The 27,120-nt window shown below is 40.5% G+C and overlaps 1 protein-coding gene across 1 annotated transcript in view; it reads left to right on the forward strand.

Moving 5' to 3' along the window:
- Positions 1 to 27,120, forward strand: part of LOC101156843 (adhesion G protein-coupled receptor A3) — a 207,733-nt gene that overhangs the window by 78,343 nt on the left and 102,270 nt on the right. The gene's annotated exons all lie outside the window — the stretch shown is intronic.

Genomic DNA, 27,120 nt, shown 5'->3' on the forward strand with positions numbered 1-27,120 from the left:
GCTGGTAACAATGCTCCCTAGGTATTTGAAACGGTTTACATTTTTGATTGGCTTGCCGTTGATGAAAAACTGCTCTTCCGGACCAATGCACATAGTTTCAGTCTTTTGGACATTGATAGACAGACCCATTCGTTTTGCCATGTCGTTGTATGCCGTTAGCAATGTCTGCAGACCAAGTGAGGAGTCGCTAAAGATAGCGATATCATCAGCGTACTGTGCTTCTCTGATAAAGTTAGTAAAGGTTTTGGTTTTGGCTTTCAATCTCTTTAAGTCAAAGAGATCACCATCGTAGCAGAATCTAATTTTGATACTGAATTGTTGGCTAATATTTTTGTATGCAAGTAGAAGAAGAACTGAAGCATAGATACCATACAGTGTGGGTGCTAACTTGCATCCCTGTTTCACACCACTGTTATATTCAAACAATTCGGTCAAGACTCCATCGACAATAAGACGGGCATTAACTTGAGAATAAAGACTTTGAATCAGCCTGACGAACTTTGGTGGACAGCCGAGCTTACTCAAGATTTTAAAGAGAAAGTCCCTGTTTACGGTGTCGAAAGCCTTGGTAAAATCAACAAAAACAATGTACATGTTTTGACGTTGTTCTTTAGCTTTTTCCATAAGTTGTCTGAGAGTAAAGATTCCATCAATGGTACTTCTGTTTTCACGATATCCGGATTGTGACTGGGGATAAACCTTGTCAGCTATGCGTTTGAGTCTCTGTAAGAGGATATCAGCAAACACTTTCCACACCACACTTAACAGAGAAATCACTCGATAGTTCCCGCATTGACTTCGGTCTCCCTTTTTGAAGAGGATGGTGATGTTTGGGTCGGTAACTTCTGATGGTATGTTTTCAGTGATCCAGAACATTGAAATAATCTTGAAAAGGAATGCTTTTAGGGTATTACCACCATGTATAAGTACTTCAGGCAAAACACCATCAGGACTGGGGCTTTTACCAAGTTTTGTATTTTTGAGTGCAATATCAAGTTCTTCTTCAGTTATTGGAAGATCAAGTGAGACATCGGTTGGGAGCTGTTCGATATCATCAATAAGACTCGCGTCAACAGTTGTTGGTTGGTTAAGTAGCTCGTTAAAGTGTTCTACCCATCTACCCTTGATGCTCGGGGTTGATGTAAGAAGGGCGCCACTTTTCGACCGTACTGGGTGTGTGGTTTTACTCCTGGGACCGTAGATCTTATTGATAGCTGCATAGAATTCTCTGTGGTTTTTGGACTGAGCTTCTGCTGCTCTTTCATGAAACCATTGATTTTTCAAAAGCCTGATGCGTTCGCGTAATTCATTTCAATTCCTTTGTTTATCTTTCAAGAGTTGTTGTATCTCCTCGTCTTGATCGTCGAACCAGTCATTTGCTACTTTTTTCTTTTGATTAAAAGTGTGTTTAGCAGCTTCCTGCAAGGTCACTTTAAATTCTTCCCAATCAAGGTTACAATCTGGAAGCTTCTCATCAAGAAACAGTTTCAAACATTGTTTCTTTTCTGAAGTTAACGTGATATCAAATTTTTTAGGGGGTTTCAAACCTTTCTTTTTACGTTGAATTCTGAACTTGCATTTTGAGGTTAGTAGTTTATGGTCTGTAAAGCAATCAGCTGTGGTGTCAACTTTTGCAGTGGTGATATACTCTTTTGCACTTGCATTGGCAAGTTCATGATCAATTTGGTGAAGATATTTAGAGCGTGGATGCTGCCAAGTGGTTTTAAGACTGTTTTTCATTTGAAACACGGTTCCCATGACACATAACTGATACCTGGAACAAAATTCAAGTAGTATGAGTCCATTGGAATTCATGTTTCCAACTCCATGTTTTCCGATTACTGAGGGCCAGGATGACCAGTCTTTTCCAACACGGGCATTTAGATCACCTAGAATAATAATGCTGTCATTTCTTGCATTCTCTACACAATCTCCAAGCTGTTCTTAAAATTGCTCCTTCTCTTCTTGAGTCCTCTGCATAGTTGGTCCGTACACACTGATAAGCGTCAAATAGTCACCACCTTTTAACATTACTCGTAGTATGGAAAGTCTGTCGTTTATTGGGGTTGGATTCAAATCAAACTGCGTCAGGAGATCGTTCTTGCTGGCTAAACCCACGCCTGCTTCTTTTTTGTCACTTCCGCTCCAAAAGATTGTATGGCTTTTCTCAACAAGACTTCCCGTTCCAGGTCGACGAACTTCACTTAAGGCACAAATATCAATAGCGGCTTTTTCGCTTTTTTTTTTTTTTTTTTTTCTTTAACTTGTTCTGTCCAACAGCTGAGCAAACAGATTAGAGCTGAAGGCTTTTTGTGTTGGACAGGTTTTACTATCACAAAAAGAGGTTATATAGCTTCAAGAAACTAGAGTGTAGATTTGTATAAACCCCTTTTTGTCGTATTATTTTTTATTTATTTGTTACATTTAGTGTGTGTGGGGAGGGAGAGGGGAAGAATGTGAGGGGAGGGTGGAAGAGAGTAAAAGGAAAAAAGGTGAAAAGGTGGGGGATACAAGCACTGATTTGACTAAGTTATTAATTTAAGCTGTAACAATTATACCAGATCTGCTGGAAAGACGAATGTTACATCAAAGGTGAAAATCTGACACTAAGATGAGCGAGAAAAAAAAACTGTCCATCAATACACTGTAGGTAAGGAGGAGGGATGAAGCAGACAGGGAGCAGTGTGGAGTGTGCACGTGCACGTGGGGGTGGAGATACATGCATGCTGCCGACGTGAACCGTGTGTTCATAAAGGGAGCCAGATCCTACCCAGCCAGACCAGCCAGACCAGGAGAGGGGAGGAGAGCCCCCCAGGCCAGAAGCCCCCCCAGCATCCGGACCCAGGCAGCCCTGGGCTGCGGCTTTTTCGAATTCTTTACTTATGATGGCTGTTGCGCGTTCTGGTCTGATTGAACCATCACTGTCGTTTGTTGTTCTTACATTCCATGCACCAAGCTTTAGTGATTGTGATTGTGATTTGCACGGATTTCGTTTCTTGTTCACCGCGGCCGTGTCCTGTGGCGCATCGGCTACCCCGAATGCGGTAATATGACTTGTCAAATTCGAATTTACTTCCATGATTGAAGTGAGGCTGCACCTACGATGACGACACTAAATGGTGCACAATAGTGTCCCTTGGCAGAAGATTATGTTGCCCAGTGGCACAACATAGTTGAGACGACTGCATAACTCTTCTGTTGCTTGTTGCCAGAGATGTTGCCGAGTTGACATAGACATCACTGCCGACTGCCGGAACTGTTATCGAGTTGATAGCCAGAACCGCCAATGTCGTACCCTGACTAGGGAGGCTCAGGGTGTGCTAACACTTGCCCAAGGTGTACACCCAGGCTAGTGGAGGGAAGGAGGAGCCTTACATCTCCATTCTAGACCAGCTCCAAGCAGAGTCTAGCCACTACCCCAACTAAATATTTATGAAATATTAATTGTTTGTTTGTTTGCAAGAGAAAAATGAAGGAAATGTTCTGATGGAGGTATTATGCTTGCAGGCAAACCTGGATGAATTCCCCTCCATCTCCCCTGTTTGTCCTGACAGAACACTGTTTGTGTTGTGTGCTGTAAATCAGCTTGTGATGAGTGGGCTTGGAATTTGCAATTTGGGAACTGATGAACAAGGATAAATCTTTAGTGAGGAAAATGGTGGCCTTATAGGTACTTTGCTTAAATCAGCACCAAGTTGTAAATGTTTCTGAAGGCAAATAGATGTGGAATGTGTTCTACCCTCTGGTGCTTCAAACATTTCTAGCTTGTTGATCTATTCATTCTGTCTTTTCTAATACCCTCGGCAGATGTGCATTTGTGATGTCTGCGTGAATGTGTTGGGAGCTTATATATGTTACTGGAGGAAATTTCAAAGGGTTTGTATTTTGCAGTTCTCCAACTTCTCAGGTCAGACTGTCAACTCTCTCTGGCTTTGTTAGCAATTACGGTACTTAGCTGTAGCTCCAGGCTATGTTGGGCTTCTACGCATGTATGTTAATGTGGAATGCTGTGCAAATGGTTTGGACAGGATTCGCACACGGATAGCTTTAATTTTTCAATTAACTTCAGGCAAAGTTATATCCACTGTGATGGTAAAGAAAGAGAAAGGCTCTGTGGTGAATAAACCATCTGTTGCAGTTATCCTTCTGGAGATTTTTGAATTTTTTACAAATATTGGTCTATAGCCTACAAAATAAACTACAGTTAATATTTCTTTGCAAGCATTTCAATTAATCATAAAACAAAAATCTAAATCCTGTAATCCTTTTGATTTTTCATAACTGCATTTCTCCAGCTCAGTTGTGTTTAAAAGACTGCTGTGACATAACCCACTGCAACGCTTTCCCGCTTTTTCAAAGCCAACATTCAAGTTTAAAACAAACATAAAAGGCTCTTCCTTGCTGTCTGTCTGGTTTGTCTCTTCTGCTTCACACCATCATGAGGGATCAAGTATCAAAACCCAAATTGGTTATGGATATGATTTCCTTATTTTAAAACACATTTGCATTTAACTCAGTAGTAACAAAACGTCAGGCTAAATATTGTTTTGCGTTTCTGTGGATAAAGCACTTTTAAATGATGCACTGAGGGACATCAAAATCCTTCACTGTAGATCATTCTTCCTTTGTTGTTTTAACTGGGAATGCCATTGTGCCAATTTGCCAAAAACAGATGGACTGCAGTAAATTAATTGTAAGCTGTGAGAACTTTTTTTTTTTTTTTACAGGCTGTTTTTGCAAGTAGTGGATCCTAGAATCAATGCAATTAAAGACATGGTTTCCGATGCACTGAAATCATTTTGATGAGGTCACAAAACAGTTTTGAGAATAATTACAAATTGAGAGTGGAGAGCACATTAAAAGCAACACAATATCTGGAACAGACCCAGAGAAACACAAACTATATTCTGCAAAAGGGGGATTATTTTTTAAGTCATAGTTTCATGCTATGCTAGGTCAGTATTTGCAAACCATAGAAGAAAGGCATAAACTAATACTTCTTCAAATGATACCAGATATATTGCTGTGCTCAAAAATACAAGTGACTATGACAGAAAACATAAAACATTTACCAATAAAGTGAAAGTTAAAAAATGTCAGTTTGAGTCTATATTAAATGATGAGGACAACCTGGAAGTTACCCAGCAGAACAGGGATGTGGCTGTTCAGACTGTGTGGTGAATGATGTAGACATTGTACGTTCTCTGAGGAGAAAAGACACAAGTCCACAAAGACACACTCACAAATCACTGTGACTCAACAGTCAGCTTGTGTAACAATCCTCACTTTAACAACCCACAGTGAGGCTTCAGTGCTGTCAGTGTTGTGATGGAGAGAGTGTAACACCAAAATACTAACATTTCAGTAAAAAAAACTCAAATCTTTTAAATACATTTCATTGAATTTAAAACGTTTTACCTCTGTGCAAACTAATAAATAATCAAACTAATATGAATGGTTTAATTATTAAACTTGCTTCTTGAAAAATACTTTCACCAGATAGTGACATACACAGCCCAAAAATAGGATTTTTTTCTGGAGATTCTTTTAAAGTGGTACATGACAAAAATCACCTGTTGGAAAACATGTGGGTTTCCTTTTTAAAAGGTGCCTCCTCTACAATACCAGGCATTTGTAAGTGGAGAAGCTGCACTCTGTATCTGGATTCCTGTTTTTTTCTAATGTAATGTCCAGCAGCTGAGCAATCAGATAGATGTTGAAGGCCTCTGGTGTAGGACAGATGTCACTGTTACAAGAGGAGTTATGTACTGTAGCTGCAGACACACAAGGTGTATATTTGTACAAACCCCTTTCTGTTTTTGTGGCTAAACTTTATTTTATTATAATTTAAATGTGTTTATTTTGGACTGAGCTGCTTTTCTTCCGCTCAGTTGTGTTTAAAAGATTGATACATGTGAATGTTGTTTTCAGAGCTATCATGTTAAACTACTGACATAACCCACTGCAACACAAAGCTAACATTCAAGTTTAAAACAAACATGAAAGGCTCTTCCTCGCAGTCTGTCTGGTTTGTCCCTTCAGTAGTTTTTCTGAAGCTTCACACCATCATGACGGATCAAGTATTAAAACCACATTGGTTATGGATATGATTTCCTTATTTTAAAGCACACTTCCTATTTGCATTCAACTCAGTAGTAACAAACACTCAATATATTGCACCTTTGTTTTCTTAGCATTTTGTCTTTAAAATTGTTTTCGAAGTCATGGCATTGAAATGTGGAAATGGGTTCGGAAGCAAGTGTTGCTGGGAGGTTTGTTAACTTGTTAATTGTAGCAAGGGGCACTGACGATGGCACTGCAATTTGACACGGTCTCTTTAAGCGCATTTAAAACTTCTTTGTATATTTCATAATAAACCTTGAGCTTCAACTGGGACCATCAGCAGCTTTTAAGTATATTATCTCCAAATAAGGCACAAACACGTCTTTGTTCTCTAATATTAAAGGAAAGCTGTGCACTGGATTCTCTTAGATCTTTTTTCAACTAGGTCTCTTAAGCCTTTTACACCGGAGCTTTAGATCCAGTGTTGACAGTCTTTTAACTACTGTAACTCTTCAATCGTGCAAATAACTTAATTCCAGCAGATTCTGAAGTGAAGAAGAGCATCTTTGCAAAGAAATCTAACACTTTACAGCAGATCTTTTTGCTATCAGTGTAAATTGATAAAGGCATACAATTCAAATTGGAAGGAGAAATAAAATAATTAAAAATGAGTTACTACATATAGATCCGGCATTGAGCAAAGGCAACCTTAAGGGGTTAGCAGGATCTGACAGAATTTGTTCACATGGGTTAGAATTGAATTGCATTTCTCTGATTTGGACAGTTTTAACTGTCTTTCTCATATTTAATTGGTGACTTTGGATAGTAACTATAATATCGGGGCGGCCGTGGTGCAGTGGTAGGGCGGTTGACCCATGATCGTAAGATTGCAGGTTCAATTCCCGCCTTGCACGCCCATGAGTCAAAGTGTCCTTGGGCAAGACACTGAACCCCACCTTGCCTCTGGTGGTAGACAGGCGCCTGTGTTTGGCCGCGGAGCCGCCACCAGTGTGTGAATGTGTGTGTGACTGGGTGAATGGATCTGTGACTGTAAAGCGCTTTGTCCTTGTAGGTAGAAAATCGCCATATGAGTATACGCCATTTACCATATCAAGAGAGGAAACCTCCTCCCTGGACCTCAGAATGATATATTCTTTATCATTACTGCAAGTCCTGCTAAAACAGATCTAGATACGTGATCGTTGTACCTGTGGTTTTACCTCTGAAATGAATCTCATGGTAAACTGTTTTAAACACAAATAATTTAATTAACATATTTTTGAGCGCAAAACTTAACAGTGAGCTAAAGCTTTAATTCCATACTTGTTTAACTAATGAACTTGCTGAGTGATCCACACTCTGTTGCTCTTTGGCATAGGCTCAGTTCAGCAGTTTAGAGGAATTTGGGATGCAGCTGCACTCAGACACTACAAACGGCCGTGCTGCATCAGTATTGTGCAAAACAGTGCTGTATGTTTTAACCTAATGGGTGTTATTTATTGTGCTATTTGTTGATGGAAGCAGAAAAAATTTAAATGGTACATAAAACATCATTGACTGTGAATGTAAAAATATGTATGAAAAACAAAAAACATGTTTTTTTTTATTTTAAAAGTTTGCTACAATTGATATAATGTCAAGACCAGCTCAGTGGCATTGAGATAGAGTGCCTGCTTTGGGGATAGAAGATTGAGTTCTAATCCAAGTCCAGGTCATACCAAAGACTCTAAGCATGGGACCCAATGTCCCAGTTGGAATTGGGGTTTGAACCACCAAATGATTCCTGAGCATGGGTGTGTCTGCAGCTTTCCGCTCCCCCAGGGGATGGGCCAAATGTGGGGAACACATTTTACACACCTAGATGTGTGACAACTAATGGGAGTATAACTTACCCTGAGATCTCTGGCTATGAGTTGGGAACCACAACACTTCTTAGCGGGATTATATCCACGTCCCAGCAGGACTGGTTCTGGTCCCTGTGTTTGTTTGAGGGGCCTTTTTACCTTCTCCTATATCATTATGACAGTGAAGCCATTGGTCCTCATATACATTTAAAAGTAATCATAAAAAACCTCGAGCAACTAACTTCTTCTACATGAAATGTGCTCTAGTCTACACAAGATATACTGTAAGTACGGTAATCTTACACTGTGATTGATAAAAAAAAATACAAAAACACATTCAGTTGTGACTCAGAGGACGCAGAGAAGCAAACCGTGGCAATAAAATCTTGTTCAACTCAAATTAATGCTGTGCTTCTTTTGGAGAAACACAAAAGAACAAGTCCGAAATGTAAAAAAAACCTGCTTTTTATTTATTTATTAACAATGACCAGAAATGCATCAGAAACAATCATGATTACATTCAACAACTGCATTAAAAATGCATGTTTCGGATCATTTTTCTCTGTTTATCATTACAACGTTTATTCCTTCATCCATAAACTCAAATGTAGAGTGTTCTTCACTGAGGGTGCAGTTTGGGATACCATTTGCCCCTTTGGCTCTTCCCCCTTCTCAGATGTTGACAGGTAATTAGTGGATGGCTTAAGGCTTAACGACTGGAGTTTTTCCACCTCTTTCTTTCTGAGCAGGGCTTCTGTCTGCAAGACAATGGTCCAGTGGGTTCTCATAAGCTTGGCTGAGTCTGCTGTGTACATTTGTATTTGTTTTCATTCCTCTGTGTTTAAGGTCATGTATGTGGATGAGCCATGTGTTGAGAGGGTTTCTCTGAGGTGTGTGTGCGTCAGCCAGCCATTTCTGTGGAGGTACAGAATATGAATGATCACAAAAGGACCTCCAATGCAGATCATGCTGACTGACCAAGTCTTCATTCAATGAATGTGCTGCCTTTTGAATGTAAATAAGTAGTGCAGTAATTATTCATTTCTAATTGGAGTATCTTGTGAATGTGTTGCACACACTCCTCTGCTCAGGAATGAATGATTTACACCACTCAACTGCATTACCAAGAGAGCAAAGGTTCATCATTAGCCTGTTGACCTGGGCGGTTCCTTTCAAGGCGCATAGACTTCGGGACTCATCTCTCTGTATTGAGCAGGACTTCTATTGTACAGTCACTTAACTACAGTTAAAACGAAAGAAGTAAAATGTTAACCTGCTTGAGCACAGAGTCAGAACATTCTTGGTCTGGATTAATAGTGTTGTACTTCTGAGTTTTTTCTGATTATTTTGAAAACATAAACAAAATCTATATGTGGATTTGAGTATATTTATATACAAAAACGTCCCTCTCACCTCTCCGCGCGTGGTTTCTCCTCCAAGCTCAGGTCATCTACCAGAGGCCTGGGAGCTTGAGGGTCCTGCAGTATCTTAGCTGTTCCTAGCACTGCGCTTTTCTGGACTGAGAGGTCTGAGGTCTATCCAGGTGTCTGTTGTAGCCACTCCTCCAGCTTGGGGGTTACTGCCCCGAGTGCTCCAATTACCACAGGCACCACTGTCACCTTCACTTTCCAGGCTTTCTCCAGTTCTTCTCTGAGTCCCTGGTATTTCTCCAGTTTCTCATGTTCCTTCTTCCTGATGTTCCCATCGCTTGGCACTGCCACATCCACCACAACGGCTTTCCTCTGTTCTTTATCCACCACTACAATGTCTAGTTGGTTCTCCATTACCATTCCGTCAGTCTGGATCTGGAATTCCCACAGGATCCTTGCCCTTTCATTCTCTACCACTTTCAGAGGGGTTTCCCATTTTGACATTAGGGTTTCCAGTTCATATTCTGCACACATGTTCCTGTATATTATTTCAGCCACTTGATTGTGGCGCTCCATGTATGCTTTCCCTACAAGCATCTTACACCCTGCAGTTATGTGCTGGATTGTTTCAGGCGCCTCTTTGCATAGCCTACACCTTGGGTCTCGTCTGGTGTGGTAGATCTATACCTTGGGTCTTGGTGAGGTAGATCTGAGCCTCTATGGCTCTGGTGCTCAGGACTTGTTCCTGAGCTGCCAAGGTGAGTGCTTCAGTTCTGTCCTGTAGGGCAGCCCTTTGTAGCCATTGATAGGACTTCTTGATATCAGCCACTTCAGTTATGGTCAGGTGATACATCCCAAGCAGGGGCTTGCCCTCCTCTTAGGATCTGTCCTCAAGCACTGCGTCCTCTGCTCTCCATTGCCAGAGATATTCACTAAGCACACTGTCAGTTGGGGCCTTGAGCTTGATGTTTTCTTGCATCTTGGATGTTTCATCCAGGGCAGGGGCTTCCACGCTCACTAGTCCTCAGCCTCCTTCCTTGCAGCTAGCATACAGTCTCAGGGTGCTGGATTTGGGATGGAACCTTCCATGTACAGTGAGGAGCTTTCGTGTTTGGTCTGTATCTCTTCCTTTGGCCATCTTATTCCTGCAGGGCATCTGATAACTGGCAGTGCGTAGTTGTTTGTTGCCCGGGTCTTGTTCTTACCATTGAGGTGGCTTCTCAGGACTTGCCTTACTTATTGGAGGTATTTAGCTGTTGCAGTTTTCCTTGTTGCCCGCTCCAGGTTGCCTGTCCTCAATGTCTGCTATTGTTCCTTCTGGGAGTGAGACCCTTCCTGTGTGGAATACCTTGCCTCTCTTTGTCACCATCCGGCTGCATTTCTCGAGCCTGAATGACATCCAAATGTCAGTTCTGTAGATCCTGGTGGTGTGGATCAGGGAGTCAATGTCACGCTCACTCTTAGCATATGGCTTGATGTCATCCATGTAGAGGAAGTGACTGATGTTGGCCCCATTTCTGAGTCTGTATCCATAGCCAGTCTTGTTGATTATTTGGCTGAGGGGGTTCAGACCTATGCAGAACAGCAGTGGGGACAGAGCATCACTTTGGTATATCCCATATTTGATAGACACTTGTGCAAGTGGCTTCCCATTGCCTTCAAGGGTGGTTTTCCACAGTTTAAAGAGTTCCCTATGAAGGTCCTGTTGATGTTGTACAGCTCCAAGCATCATGATTCAGCTTCCATGTTGTGGAGAGACAGGTTATTGGCCGGTAGTTGGATGGCACTGCATTCTTTGAGGGATCCTTCTGGATCAGGATCTTTCGCCCTTCCGTTGGCCATTCGGGGTGAGTCCCATCTCTTAGCAGCTGGTTCATTTGTGCTGCCAGGCGCTCGTGGAGTGTGGTGAGTTTATTTAGCCAGTAGAATTGTATAAGGTCAGGGCCCGGTGCTTTCCGGTTCTTCATACCTGAGACTCTTTCTGAGATGTCTGCCACTGTGATGGTTACTGGATTCTGTTCAGGGAGGTTGCCATGTCCATTTCTCAGAGAGACCAGCCATTGGGCATTGCTTTAAGGTGCTGTCTCTTTCTCCCATATACTTTTCCAGTACTGAATAGTACTGTATAGTTGGTGGGTCTGCCCTGCTGTTTTGACCCTGCCATTGATCATACACTTTTGCAGGCTGAGTTGCGAACAGCCTGTTTATTGGTCTGGCTTAATTGTCCCTTGTGTACATCTTTAGACAGCTGCCCAAGGCCTTTGTTTGGCAGTTTCCATGGTGGTTTCCCATAGTTGCCCTTATAGCCAAGCATTTCAAGGATCACCACTTGGTTTCTGTAATTGTTGTGGTAGGAATAGCCCTCAATGCTTCATTTCACACTTCACAGTTTCTAGGGGACTTTCAGGCGGTACATCACTTAACCGTTGTAGCTGGTGTCTGGGTTGCCTGGTGTTACTTCTAGACATGATCTTGTCTTTTAGGTCAGTTGCTTCTTTGCTCAGTGTATCTGTGGTTGTTGGGGCTATGTTCCCAAGCTCAGGGTGGAGGTGTGGTATAGCGTCCTCTCTTACCTGGTGTTCTGGATCTCCCGTGGTGTTGCATTTAAATATATCTTTCTATCTCTATATATATATGTATACTTATATATATACATATATATATATAAGTAAATATAAAGAATTTTTTTCTTAGCTCAAATCCAAACAGGAAGTATCATTGTGCCTGACACAGTAAGGAATAACCCTTAAATTATAGACTAGATGATGCAACAGGTGGGAAGGATCTGCAACTGTTCGATAAATGAGGAAAAGAATCATTCAAGCATGAAAAAAAAATTGAAATCAAAAGCTGAACTCATAATTTATCACTTTGTCATTTCCCTCATCTTCACACTTAATTTTTTTTTTAAATGCTCTTCTTGTTTTGTCATTCCAATGATTTCATACTGTGTGGTGCTGTGTTTATCTGAACAGATGAATCATTTGTCCGTCAGGTTGAGGGTGGTGTTTAGCATGTGTAGTTAAACATCCATACAGATCCAGTTTTCATTCTGTAAAATTATATTTTCCCCCCATCTCCCTGAGGAATCCTTTCCTTTTCTCTTTTTGCAGCTCAGTGATACAAACAGGCCTGTGATGCAGCGGTGAGAGGCCTTGAATGCTAAACACATCATATGAAGGGGGAAAGAGAGGAGGTGGGAAAAGGGGGAGGATGTGAGGCAAAAAGACATCTGGGAATGAAAGAAGACTAAAAATGGAATCATTATGGCCAAAAGTGACAAATGACTAGATGCTGCAAATCTACAACATAAAGTAGTGAAGCAATAGTGATGCACAGGTCTGCCACAGGCAAATTAGTTGGTTAAAATGAATCTTTAACAGCATAAAAAGCTTTGTCGATTTATTCAGGTAAGTGGCTAAGACTGCCCTAATTTACTAAAGCCATTGCTCTCAGCTCATTTCAGTTATGATCAAAGAGGTCTGCCAGGAGCAGCATAGAGTTTCCAGCAAACACTCCGTCGATAATCAGAAGCTTGAAAATTGACTGAGAGCACATCAGTAAGTATTTATCAGCTCCACTTTGGTACATAAAAGAAAATGTGCTTTAACTTCATCCAGCAGTTTAACACTATACAAATCTTCTGTTTTATGAGCAGGGGTAGGCGGCACACTTGGTAGAGGACGAGTCATTAAAACACAATGTGCAACCTTCTGCTCTCTGCCGGCTGTCATTGGCTCAGGTTTATCGCTTTTTGTTCAAGAAAATCTAAGCTTGTGTTCTATGTTCTGATGGAACCTCACTGCATTCTCGCCCTGAGATAAGCTCATGTTCATCTGCACTTCTTGATAAGGCGGGTAATAACGACACTAGCCAAGGTACAGTTTTTTTAGGAACAAACTAGATACAAAAATTACAGTAAAACCAAAACCATCGGTTACCCTTTATCTTTTATCAGGTTACAGTGCATGTTTAGAAAGCTCTTCTTTTGCGATTTCCCCTACAGCATTGTCTTTTTTCTTTTAACAACACTGAATCCTGTCTAACTAAAAATTAAACTATCAATATATTTAACACTAAGTAATGAAACAATCTAAAACAAATTCATTTGCACATTGTATCAAATTAAATTTACCATTTTAGACTAAAAGGTGACAAAATATTAATTTGGCCCTAAATGAATGGTCAATAAAGTTAGTTATTAATGTTTAACTTTATTGTAAACCTGAGCCTTGGAAAGAATGAGAAACTGGAGAGAAAGAAATAGCTTATAATGACGGGGAGATCTGCATGCGTTAGGAACCTTTATCTCTTTCACTGGAAAAGAGAAACAGATTGATTTCTCTCTAGTGGAGGAGCAGAGCAGCTAGTCACATGTCCCAAGTATACTTTGTTGTTCTGCCTAACTGTCTGTTTGTTTGTTTTTTTTTACCCAAGTAATTTTTCTCTATAGGATCAATCGCATTACTGACTTCATAAACTTAGTACTCTAAATTTCTTTTTTCCTCCAATGACTCTATTTCTATACTTTAGCAAACGCATGCTCTTGTGCGATTTCTTCTGTTGGTTGTGTTCTTCACTGTAGTCATTTGTTTTCTTTCTCATACAGTAAATGTGCTTTCCTATGACCCCACCCTTACATTGAGGTGTTCTCCCTACCATGACAAAGGTGGATAAAGGTGGAAAGATTTCATGTAATCCATGGACACCAGTGAGGATCACAAATCATTGAAGAAAAAAGGTTCAGAGCACTGTCTAGTGGGTCTAGATGACCCAACTCCCAATTTTAATAATGTGCTTAGGATAGCACAAGGGTTACATAGAGCCATTTCCGTATATTATTTTTTGTAATCTCTGATGTTGAGCCTACACCATCGCAATGTATGCATTGTCATTGTGAACATTCAAACAACTGCATAAAGAGTGGCAGCTTTGGACTTTCCTTTGAAATGCTCTCAGTGGACTGCTGTATGTGTCCTTTGATACTGTCATGTTAAAATGAAGTTGGACACTTGTCTGAACAGCACCGAACAGGGTCACCAGGACTAAGCGTTTTTCTCTGAAGTTAGTTAGTACAATTTACTGAAGTTTTGCATTGCGTGTTGGAGCACACGTGTTTTTAGCCTTATGAGCATTTACATTGTAAGGGAAATATACAAACTTAGATAACTCCTTAAGATCCAGTACAGCAAATTAAATGGAACGTAGATGAGAAAATGCTGTGTTTTTGAAATGTTGCTAACGATCAGCCAGTACTGTGAACCTTTAAATTCATATTTTTATATTCTGTATTTGTTTAGTCCATTTCAAATGTTTATATGTTCATTTGGTTTGTCTTTAACACATGCACTAAGACTGTTGTTAGTATGATGAAGAACAAAAAAGTGTAACAATTTCAGCATTTTCTTATGCTATGTGACTTATATATCAATTCAACACACTGCTTACAATACACACTAATCTAAATACTTACATGAGCACAGCTTTGTTCACCAGTGCCCGTAACCCATGTGCTATCCTAGGCACTTTACCATTGGGAGTTGGGTCATCTAGACCCACTAGACAGTGCGCTGAACCTTTTTTCTTCAATGATTTGTGATCTTCACTGGTGTCCATGGATTACATGAAATCTTTCCACCTTTATCCACCTTTGTCATGGTAGGGAGAACACGTCAATGTAAGGGTGGAGTCATAGGAAAGCACAAGGGTTAAAGTAGATTAAATCAGTTGTTTACTGATTGGTCAGTAAATCTAACAGTGAGATTAGAATTTCTAAATCAAGGGGTCAAATGTAAAAATTTTCAGTTCAATTAAATGTTGAATTCCTAAAAGCTGAAAGGAAAATAAGAATTCCCATCAGTTTCTGCTGCTCCATGCAGTGCCAAACCACCACCATCTGATCTTACTCCAGAACAAAATAAAGCTCTAACCACACAGCATCATTATCCTGCCAGCCATGAAGATGCCCTGGAATCCTGAATGCAGTGGACTATGAAGCTCACTCAGTGATGCCAACTTATATGAGAAGGTAGCTGAGTTTACATGGACAAAAGTCATCGGAAAGAACGCCAGATCGGAAGACAAATGCGTCATGTTAACATGCCGTTCGGAATACTCTGCCCCAATCAGACTCATTTGGATCAAAATTTCTTTCCGACAGAGATAGGTGGGTAATGCCGATTGTTGATCCGATCATTGTTCATGTAAACCGTTCATTCCGATTGTGGGTCACTACTGCTCTGGTTTAACGTCATGCACAGACGGTGTTTCGCTCCAGAGAAAGCTTTAGAGCTCAAACAGGACCGACCGGCTGCTCTGCAGACGCCCGGTGCGAAGCCCCGCTCCGCCCTCGGCCCGCTGGCTCTTCGCCTCTCCCCTCTCTTACTCCCCTCACGAGGGGGGTACAGGGGAGGAGCGCTTCGTGCCCCGTGATGTCTGGAACCTGCGCAGTCTTGGGTGCCGGTTGACCGAGCGAACTGTGTCTCTGAGCAGAGCAGCCGGATTTATAACTTGTGTTTGAGGGGAGGGAGGATGCTTTGTTACGTGTGTGTTTTGTTGTTTTGTTATGTGTGGGAGAATTCGCACTGGACATGTATATGGCAGCTGAGTTTGTTTACTGTGGGACTTATTTCCTCTTCCGGTATTTTCAACACTACTGCGCATGCCCAAATGATTTATTCCGACCGAAAGTGTAACCATGTGAATGTTCGTTCTAATCATAAAAAGCTTTTCTGATCCCATGTACACGGTTGGATTTTAATCCGACCATTGTCCTCCAAAAAAAACTCTGACAGGGCAATTGTGCCTCACGGTGTTATCTGCCTATTCACCAGTATCCCCATCACTGGGACAGTCAGCACAGTGAAGACGAGACTTCTTCATGACTACAAGACAGGACAAGGCTGGCTGCATGCCACTTCTAATGGAAGTGCATCTCAACAGCTCATCGTTCCAGTTCAGAAACCACTTCTACAGGCAGACGAGGGTGTGCCTGAGAGCACACCAGAGCTCCAGTCTCAACCCTTTTGATCTATTCATGAAAGAAGTGGTGAGAAGAGCTCAAGACTCGTTCTTCAGGCACCTCTCCAAGCCACTGGTTCTGATAGATGGACCCGAGTCAACATCAAAATCCAGGAACTGGAAGCCTTTACTGCACATATTGGTTCTGTGAACAAAACATTAAATTCACCTGCAAGCCTAGCTTTCCTGGGCTGTTCAGGGATCATCAGAGTGAACAGGCATCTTCACATGGAAGTGTACAGAAACCCCACGCACACAGATCAGTACTTGCTAATTGATTCCAACCACCCTCTTCACAACAAACCTTGAAGCCCAGAGCTCAAGAAGTATGAAAAGTAAGGAACAATGTATGCGAATGTCTCTGAGCCTCTCCCAGCTCATGTCAGCTGAGGGCAGGGTACACCCTGAATGATTTACCAGTTCATCCCAGGGACACAGGGAGACATACCTGCACACACGGTCTCATTTACACCTAAGGGACGATGTAGAGTCAACAGTTGACATAAAATCCATACGTTTGAACTGTAGGAGGAAGTCGGGAGTGGTTGGAGAAAATCCACACATGCGTGGGAAGAACATCCCAACTCCAAACAGTAAAGATCCTAGCCAGGATTGGAACCAGGTCATTTTTCTGTGAGGTCAGAGTGCCAAACACTACACTTGTCCAGCCCTAGGACAAGAATATGACTATGAAAAAGTGAAAATATAATTTTGAAAACAATTACTGGTGGATATTTACTATAATATGTTTTATTTAAATTAGAAGTTACCATAAGTTTTTAAAGATTGAATGAATTAAAGCACAGTATAAGAGGGGCACTGTAAGTGTTGTATGAGTCTACACATTTTCATAAAGAAAAGGCTGCTGTATAATTGTAAATGTACTAAAAAGCCTGATTAAGACACACTTCCAGGTCTGCACAGTAGATCCTCTCACTCTTATATTTTTATTGGCTTTATCAACTTCATGGCAGCGCCTGACATTTCATCTCTCAAGCCAATTACCCAGTCTTCCACTTTGACATGACATCAGGTCATTATGCTAGTCAGGAGCAGCACTTTCACCTCCAATTCCAGTATTCATCGTCTGCTCCCTCTCACTGGCACTCGTTTGACCTCTTTCCAGTAATAAAGAAGAAGGCTGCTGCACTGGCATTTTGCAATCTAAATACTCATTACCATCCTACATTTGAGAGTTGTATAGTTGCATGACCTCTTCTCTGATATGTGTGTTACTCAAATACACATTCAATGCACATTCACACCAATCATGTAATTTAAATGCTGCATGTAATTCCTCTTAATTTTACATGACATTAAAACATTATAGAGGTTAGAGAGCAAGATATATCATTTTAAAGCGTTTAACCTTTATGTTTTAAATATGCAGGAAAATACAGTATTCCTAAAAATCTTCCTCTGCTTTCTGGGAAGGTTAATATGCCTTTAAAAATGTGTTTGGTTAGCTGCACAGCACACATACAAACACACACAACACGGACATTTTAGCAATTCCTCTCACTCCTGCTCTCCCCCTCATCGCTCTTCTCTGCTGTTTTTCGTGCGACCTGTAGCAGCAGCATGCTCAGCCAGCTGACAACGTTTGGCTCCTGTGTGCCAGTTAATCTGACCCGCCCTGCTTTATCTACCAAAACAGCTTCTGATGAAGAAAAATCAAAGCCCAATTGTCTCCTATATCAATGCTCGCTCATCTGTCTTTGCTTGATGTCATCTATATTACAGTAGGTTCCTCCCAAAAGTAGAATGCAGCAGCAGGGAGACTTTTGCCATTCCACTTCTTTGTTTCCTTCTTCAGTCCTCTTCATCGTGATCCACTCAGTGGACTCCAAGATATTTCCCTTTTTTTTTAGAATTAAAATAGGAAGTTCTTTATTTGTTCCTGAGTGGGAGAATTGCACAGTTGCAGATATACAGTATATGTTGTTGTTTTTCACTTTTCTGCACATCCCATCAGGGGTAGCCATATGTTAGTATGTGAAAAAAAAACATATGAACAATATATACATACTTGTCTGTAGCATCTGAGGTAAATGACAAAATACGTAGAAGGATACAAAAACAGTTTTGTGCATTTAAACAGAATAGTATATTCATAATGGATGAATTATTGGGTGAAAAATCCACCCAGATGTTTTATTGTGGAGCCAGACAGCAACAGAAAGAAAAAACATGCAAATTCTCTCTTTCACAAAGCGAGAAAGAATCAGTTTGTCACTAAAGCTGCTCTCTAGGGCAGACAGGGGGTCCTGCTACAGGTGGGTTACATAGTCCAGCATGGATGCATTTTAGCCCGGATCTTTCTGTCTCTTCGCTGGACTTCTTGATGACTTTGTCCAGCTTCTTCCTTTCCCTCTCTGTGATGCCGCAGCTCCAGTAGGTGGCACGTTACAAGGTGGCTGAGGCCACAGCCAAACCATAGATGGTCCTCAGGAGTGACTGCTTAATTCCAAAGGACTACAGTCCGTACAGCGCGTCAGTGTTGATGGTCTGCCATGAGCAGACGTACACAAAAAAGGTTTTTCTACAAGTTTTCAAGGTTAGTAACTAAGCCGTTTACCACAGGCATGGAGATAAACATGACTTGTTGTGTTGATCTAATGGGAAATGTTGCCTTATGATGAATAACAAATGACAGCAAACTGACATTGAACAGCTGTTGGTTTGACAGCCTGAGTCAGTTCAAGAGGAGCATAAATACTGCAGCGACACAAACTATTTGTGCATCTAGTTTATGCTTCATGAGCTCTTTGTTGTTGTCTGCTTTAAGAAAGAGTTTGGCTGCTTTGTATTTTGGAAAAATAAAATTCAAGGTCGTGTCACAAAGCTTCTATGTACAGTTTGTGTATATTGCACAGATGAAAAGTGAGAAAAGTTGTGGCCTTTACATGAAATTTTCTCAGATGTATCACGAGTGAACTATGTTAAAACCACCGTAGAAGTACAAATAAACTAGGGCTGCACGATATGAGGAAAACATGCGATATGCGATATTGGTGATCAATATTGCGATAACGATATAATTTGCGGTACATAAATAAAGAACAAAACCAAAAGCATCTTTCCAATTTCATTGCAGCAGTATAAAAATTATACTCCAAATGACCCTCGTCAACACAGGAGGACAAACAATTAACATAAAAGGGCTCCATCTGGTTGGTCAAAAACGTGAAGGGGTCCATCCGACTGGTCAATTGCATAAAGGGATTTATTTGATTCGTTAAATGCTTCAAGTTGCCATAGGATTGTTTTAGCACATTTAAGGTAACCATTTATTGCAATTTTCGCTGTCTTTTGCGATATGCATATTGCACAGCTTGACACTGCGATAACGATAAATTTGCGGTATATTGTGCAGGCCTAAAATAAACCATGCAAAGAACCATGCACTTCATTTAATTTATTCACTATGACATTCACAGCACTGAGCACATTTCACGTCAGTACCAAGGACAACACCAGTTGCAAGCCCTAGCAATGCTTTGTTTTAATTTAACATTCGATTCCCCTGATCCTCACCAGTTTGAAGTCACTTCCACCAGTAGGCAGCCGGTCGGGGGTCCCCTGTCTTAGCAGGAGCTGCAGCTGGGGAGAACCGCGTGAAGGTGCAACTCTGCGTCCAGAGTTGCATCTGCGCCCACTCGTGAAAAGCCACAAATTTGCATATGCAGCTCGCAAAAATCACACACAGTTGCACAAAATGTCCGTAATAATTGGGTATAAACTATATACAATGTGCATAAACTGCGTAAGTTACAACTGACCAAAAATTTTGAACAACTCAAGGCTGATTTCACATAAAGACCTGTTGGCCAAAACCTTCATGGACATCTGAGCACATCAACGAATGACGAACGCAAGAAACACATTAATTACGGATATCGCCCACGACTAACCAAAAAGCGGAATTTTATCCAGGGACAATGTGCAGATTGCACACACTGCAGTGTGACACGACCTAAAGAATAAAATAGGCATCCATGGTTTATTAGGTTATGTGTGTTCTGTTTTAGACAGGCTGTATAATGTATGCTGCCAAACTTCTACATTACACTACAATTAGCACTATAAGGGTTTGGGTGCATGGGCATGCTATGCATTCATGTTTTGGTAAATTCATGAAAACCTTTCACTCTTGTTTGCCTAACTTTCTTCATCACTGGTTAAAAAGTTAATCTTTCCTTATTTCTTATGCTCATTTAGGGGAACTGGTCTTTGACAATGTTCACAAAAAGATGTGAACAGGAAGTAGCAGATTGAGAGGCACCAGACTCATTCTAATTACTGTGCAGTTTTAGCGGGATGCATCATCCGCAGAATGTCTGCCATTGCTTCAATTAACATTGGTAGATCAATGTGATATGAGTGTTACTGCACAGCCAGTGTTTGCTCAGTTGAAATCTGCTGCAAAAGCTTGGGCTTTATCAAGTTCTAATTACACTGACACTCTGGTTTAAAATGAGCTGTTGGATATTTCTCTGCCTCTTTTTATCTGTTCTGTACGGATTTCTGAAAATTGTTCTTTTGTGTGGGAGTATTCATTTTGGCTCCCCGCTGTTTCTGTTTTCTGCACTGTGCATAACTATAAATTTGTCAGAGTGGTCCCCCCACTGAGTTCATTCTTCTGGTTGCATTAAAACAATACTAGCAGCTTGTGCTTTATACACATTTCCCTGGTTTGGAAAATCCCTGGAAGCCTGGATTAGGTCACTTATTGCTAATACTGAAACATTGTAATGCAAAAAATATTCTGCAATCAACTTATTTGAGACTTAAAGGAAGCATTTGGATACGAGGACAATGTTTCATTCTTGAAGGAATTTAAGTCAAACTTCCTTTTCAAACTATTTTAATTCGTTTGCATCTTTTCCAACATCAAGCAAGCCTGAGGGGTATTCCAGAAAGCAGGTTATGCTAGCTCTCACGGTAAGTTTGAGGCTAAGGAAGTTGATAACCTCAGTTTTCGGTTCCAGAAATGGAGGTTTGTTTCAGGGTATGTCAAGTTGCCATGGCAACTCATGCTCTGAACATAACCTGGTCAGGAGCAGGTTTAGTTGAAGGTTAGTTTGATTACAGAGAGGTGAAGCAGCATGGCGTGTCCATTTGAAGATGATTTAGTGGATGAAGAAGCTCAGATAATACTTTTTCCACCATGAGAGGGTGATAAGACCACATATGGATGTTGGAAAGAGAAACTTTTTTACTTTTATCTAACAGTTATTTGCTTCAGTTAAGATAAATACTTTTTTTGTTAAGTCAGTTTAAAAATAACACGCAGTTTTCAGACGGTTACTTTACTTTCATTCAAATGAATTCAATTAAGTAGGTGTAGCTTTGGTCCTGCTGTTAGATGCACCGCAAAGGATTGTGGGATACCATTTCCTTTGCCTGTCTGGACGGATTTTGGTTTAAGTGTGGCTTTTTGACCAAATGTGTTTAGTTGTTTAGCTGTTTTACTGTGTTGTGCCATGTTTTGCTGAGTTGTTTAGTCCTACTGTGCTTATGTCTCTGCACCATGAGTGAGAGTGAAGGAGAAGATGATGAGTTTATATAGCACCCCTACCATTTTTAACTGTAAAGACACTAACAGAAAATAATTTAATGAATTTCGTGCACTACGTGCATTTTTTCCCGTCCTTTTTATTATTATAAAAATGAGCATATCTGCCGGCTCATACTTAGACATATGAGAGATCAAGAAATGTAATTAATTAAGATGAAAAAAATATTAATTGAATTGGAGTAATATGACATTTAGTTAGATAAATACATAAATTTGAGTTTTATAAACAGTTATTGAGTTTTATAGACGTAAGAAATTAGGTTGATTAAATTTTACTCAATTATTTGTTACCAATAGAAGTATTTCATTTAAGGTGGCAAAATTGGATAAGTTATATATATGTATGCGTCACAAGGAAATGGAAATAAGATCAGAAACTCGTGCGTTTACTTTGTCTGTTCTTCAACTACAAGCAGAAACTCTTTCTTTTGATGATGCAGCCATATTAATTTTTTGATGGACGTATAATCTTCATACGCCATCATTAAAACCTCAGACTCCGTCTCACCGAAGTATACCGCTTTCTTTTTTTTTCACCACGTGTTTCCATGGTGACTCCAGAAATCGGCGATCCATTGAGAATGTCTTCATGTACTTGACGTGCACGCCCATTAACCCAGGGTTACCAAGTCGAGCGTAATTACGCCAACTCATATCCGGTCTTTTGGAACCGACATACCCAGAGTAAGCAAGTTCAGGCGGATTTCAGCCAGAGTTCAGGATTAAAGTCAGGCTAGTTCAAACATGCTTCCTGGAATACCCCCCTGGTTGGTCCATATTTGTTTTCAGGGATTCCTGTCTGTCACTGGTGCCCTCCACCTGGGCAGAAGGGATTGGTCTTTGCCTTTACTCTCTGCTGGTCAGTGCAAGCCGGTGGTTGTTTTGAGTGTGATCAGGGTCTTTCTTGGGGGCCATGGCTCTTGTCTGGAGTCATGTGGGGTCTTGAGCTGGACCCCAGGCAGTAGAGGGGGACTGTTCTCTGGCTGGGTCGGGGCTTGAGGTATCCGCAACCCTTGTTTTTTGGAACTGGGGGCTCCTGTAGGAGTCTTTCCAACTCTGGTCTGGGCGTCTGGTGTCGAGTTGCCTGGTGGGTGGAGTCCTTTGATGTCCTTCATCGTGTGGGTGTCTGGGGGACCCTGGGTGCCAATGCTGCTGGTGCTCCCCCTCTTTTGTTTTATTGTCTTCTGTAACATCACCATCCACAGTAGAGCACAGACAAAGTACTAAGCGCAGGTGTTTGCTCACCTCTGCACAAACAGGATATTCATTTGTGTGCAGGAATGATGCTGGACATGTGTTTGTTTGTTTGCAGAGATGCATGTGAGTTGATCAGTACCTAGATTATGTATGTGTCAATTTGAATGCGTCTAAAAGTTTTTTTAGCCAACAGTTATGTCTGTAGTATTTGAGTGTGTGAATGAGTGTGTATGTGGACCAGACCAGCCCTTTTGATAAACATCTACATGAGAAAGAAATAATGAACTGTGAGGAACTTGTTTTTTTCCTTTCTTGTACACATGCCCCTCCCATTTCTATGATTCTCCCTCTGAAGTCCATCTGGTCTTAAAAGAAATGCACTCAATTATAATAAAAATAAAATGTATTCTTTAATACAGAAGTGGTTTATACAGATATACACCTCGTGTGGCAGAAGATTCATAACGCCAGTTGTAACAGTAAAATCTGTCCAACACAAGAGGCTCTGATAGACAGGACAGGTTTAAAAAAGTGTCATATATAGCATTTGTCAAATTGATAGATGTCAGAGGATGGCAAATCTGTATGCTAGTTGATTCAATTCACACACACCTGTAACATGCAGATAACCTGCTGGAGAAAGACAGCAAACGTCTTACTGAAAAACCCCTTCAAAAATGTGCTTTGTCACTGAAAAAATCTGCCTTTTTTAAGTGAGACTGTCTGCTCTGGGTTCTTCTAACCGGTCAATTCAAGCATAATTGGACCCTTCTTGGTTTTTAGCAGAATATGTCTTTCGAATATTTCTTATTTCACAGTTGAAGCTTCGTGGATCTGAGCATGAAGTCATCAAAACTATCTGAAACAAAAAATAAGTAAAAAAAACAACTCGTAGTTGAGTTCTTCAATAGCTCTAAGGAGTCTGCAGAAATATAAATAGACAAACTCGACCGGTTAAAAAAGAAAAATACTTGCATGGATATTCCATTTAGTCTTTTATCCCCTCTTTTTTATTTAAATAACATCATGTAAATGATAGCAGAGGTAGAAGATGGAATTTTTCAACCTCTACACTTATGACAGAAGATGAAAGAAGTTCAATGATTCTAAAATGACATGTGACTCCATCAAACATGTTAGGATGAGTGCTTTTGTCATGTTTTAGATTTAATCACATTGTTTTTATTAAGTGTAGAAAATTAAAGAAAACATTGAGTTCCACCTGCATTTGTGCAAAAAATTTGCTTTAAATAAAAGACTGTCTTTTATTAATAAAACCGATTTTTATTAAAACAAATTAAAAGGTTTTGTCATTTTTTGATATAGTTGTTGTGATTGGAACTGGATTTTTTTTATTGTGCACCAATTGTGACGTTACTAGAAGATGCCCAAAGCTTTAACAGGTCGAAATTGGCCACCTTGGGACCCTTTGAACGTGTTTTGTATTAGAAGTTGGAAACACAAAAATATGGCCACAACAACCATTTTCAAATATTTTTGAGGATAACACATGACAAGGATGTAGCTGACACTGAAGGACCAGAAGTCTTGGTCAATACTTTGTTTTCCATTGGGTTACAATCATTGTAAAGACCCGTCACTCAATAATATGATACATATTACAATCCTTTCCACAGGCGTACTTTGCAATAGGGAAAAAAACACTTTTACTTAAATCTTTACAAGCTATTTCTTGTTTTGACTCTTGAGTCAACTTAAAACCATACATATGCTTGATTAAGGTCTGCTGAGGCTGCAGACAGTTGTTAGTTGTTTGCAGGTGAAATAAACGGCCTGCCTTGTTTCCTTGGAAGGGCACATTTCACCCCTGCAGTCTCATCCATTATACAAAGCCTGATGCTGCAGTGAGTACTTGAAACACACACATTATTGTGTGTTTTGATAGCAGGTATAGAAACCTCTGTACTCACCGTTAAATTCATGGCTGCACTGACTCTCTCTTGCTCTTTATTGCGATCCTGCCTGTCATCCTGTTGTGTTTTTTTGGAACAATCTCCAAAAATGTTCCAGCTTTTGTTTGTGGCACTACTAATAAGTTAATTTGCTGCTTTTATATTATGAAGTTTGAAGATCTTTAGACTTGTAATCCAGCCAGACTGCAGCTGGAAAGGCATGTCATTCCCAGCATTAGAGTTTGACTTTAAAGCATCACGTCTTTTGGCAAAAATGTAGCCAGTTATGAAAATCCTCCAAAATGAGTTTATTCGTGCTGAGCTTTGCCTTGTTCTGCTGTTTCTATCAATCAACCTTCTTTCCTAGTGTTTTTTCACAGGAGCCATTAGTCTAATGAAAGCGTTTCTTTTGATTCCTCCACTGAAACCATTTGCAGGCTGAGCTTGTTGAGTCTAATAGTGACCCGCTGTAGATGTGAACAGTTGCATTTGTTAAAACAGTGAAGGTTGCTCTCTCTGCTACGGCGTAGAAAGTTGATGTCCCGTCACTCACAGTGCATGTTTTAATTCAGCTACGTTCGGTTGATAAGGATGTGGTTAATAACAAACGTCTCTCGAGGCGATTCCAGAGAAAGCAGTCAGGTTCAGTACAGGTTCAGCTGAATTTCTGTCAATTTATCCAATTATAGTTCTGATCAAAATGATCCAAACACGAGGATTTACTATTTCTGTCTTTTACTTTTTTATTTCTTAGCCTGTTCTACCTGTGCATTTATGACATGAGAGCAGACCTGCTGTCAGGCAAAGGTGTCACCAGATCTTTGGTTGATCAGAGATTTTTTATTCACAAATAAAAAGAACATGGCTACATTTACCCAAATATGTTGGGCAAATAAATCAAAATAATAACAAAGAAATCAGCTGGATGTAGATTTTAGTCATTGGTTTCCAGCCTAACATGACACATCAGTTCAGGTAAAGTGTCTTTAGAGGCAAAATCTTTTTTTATCAGGAATTTTTTTGTGTTTATACATTAGACTTATCACTCAAACTGTTGTCCAACACTTTCAACACTGACTTTTGTTTGACCTGAATGACGCTGTAAACTGTAATGGTATCGATTCCGCCCAATCGTGGGCAGTCAGAGGCTGAGGTGCATGAGCTCACAGTTTCTGTTCTTCACTAGCTATGGCCATGGTTAGGTTGGATTAAGTCATTGCTCTTGACTTCAACACCGTTGTTTGTCTTCATCAGCTGAAGAAAAGTATGAACTTTAAGGATCAATCGTGTTTTTTGGTCTGTGACGCAGCTCTATTCTACTGAACCCGTGACGTGACATTGGTAAAATATTTATTATCTCGTTCCCATGCATTAAAAATAATTATAAGTCTATCATTTATGTTGTATTTGAATGCTCCCCAGTTACAGGGACACGGTGATTGGTCGAGATACATTATGGGATATGTGCGATGCATGGTGGGATACGTAGCGTGTAGCCTACTAGCTTTGGATGTTAGTGACTGCTAAAGAGTATGTTACTAAAAGACAAGTCCTTGTTATAATTATTCCTATTCGACCCTAAACTACAATATCAGCTGGCTGTCCGTCTACCGGCCAGCCTGCTGCCCGAATGCCGGCGTGACAAGCAGAAGAGCTCCACGGCCGGCCGGAGCCTGTAGGAGCTATGTCTGGTATGGCAAAGCAGCAAGCTTGGGCATCCTAAATCTTATGATATTTTTCTTATTTTCATCAAGACAATAATAAATCAATCATTTATGGGTCACAGAGACACGGAGGTAGCGGCAGAAAGCGGCTTTTGCAGCAGGATGGAGTCCGTATGTGAATGAATCCAGACATGGAGAAACCATTACCGATTCTTTTGTGCTTTTTAAAATAAATACAGCTGATCTCTAAACATCCTACGTGTCTTCAATCCATTGTAATAAGACACACACAGACAGAAATGTGAAGGTATTTGCTGTGAATCCAAATATTGCTCACATCCGTGTTTATGAATGACATATGACGTGAATAATTATTTTGTTCGCACAAATTAATTAATGCATGGGAACAAAATATTAATTTGTGAGAACAAGATATTTATTATTTTACCCATGTCAGGTCACAGGCTC

Source organism: Oryzias latipes, chromosome 15 (assembly GCF_002234675.1).
Source record: "Oryzias latipes chromosome 15, ASM223467v1".
In the NCBI taxonomy this organism is placed as follows: domain Eukaryota; kingdom Metazoa; phylum Chordata; class Actinopteri; order Beloniformes; family Adrianichthyidae; genus Oryzias; species Oryzias latipes.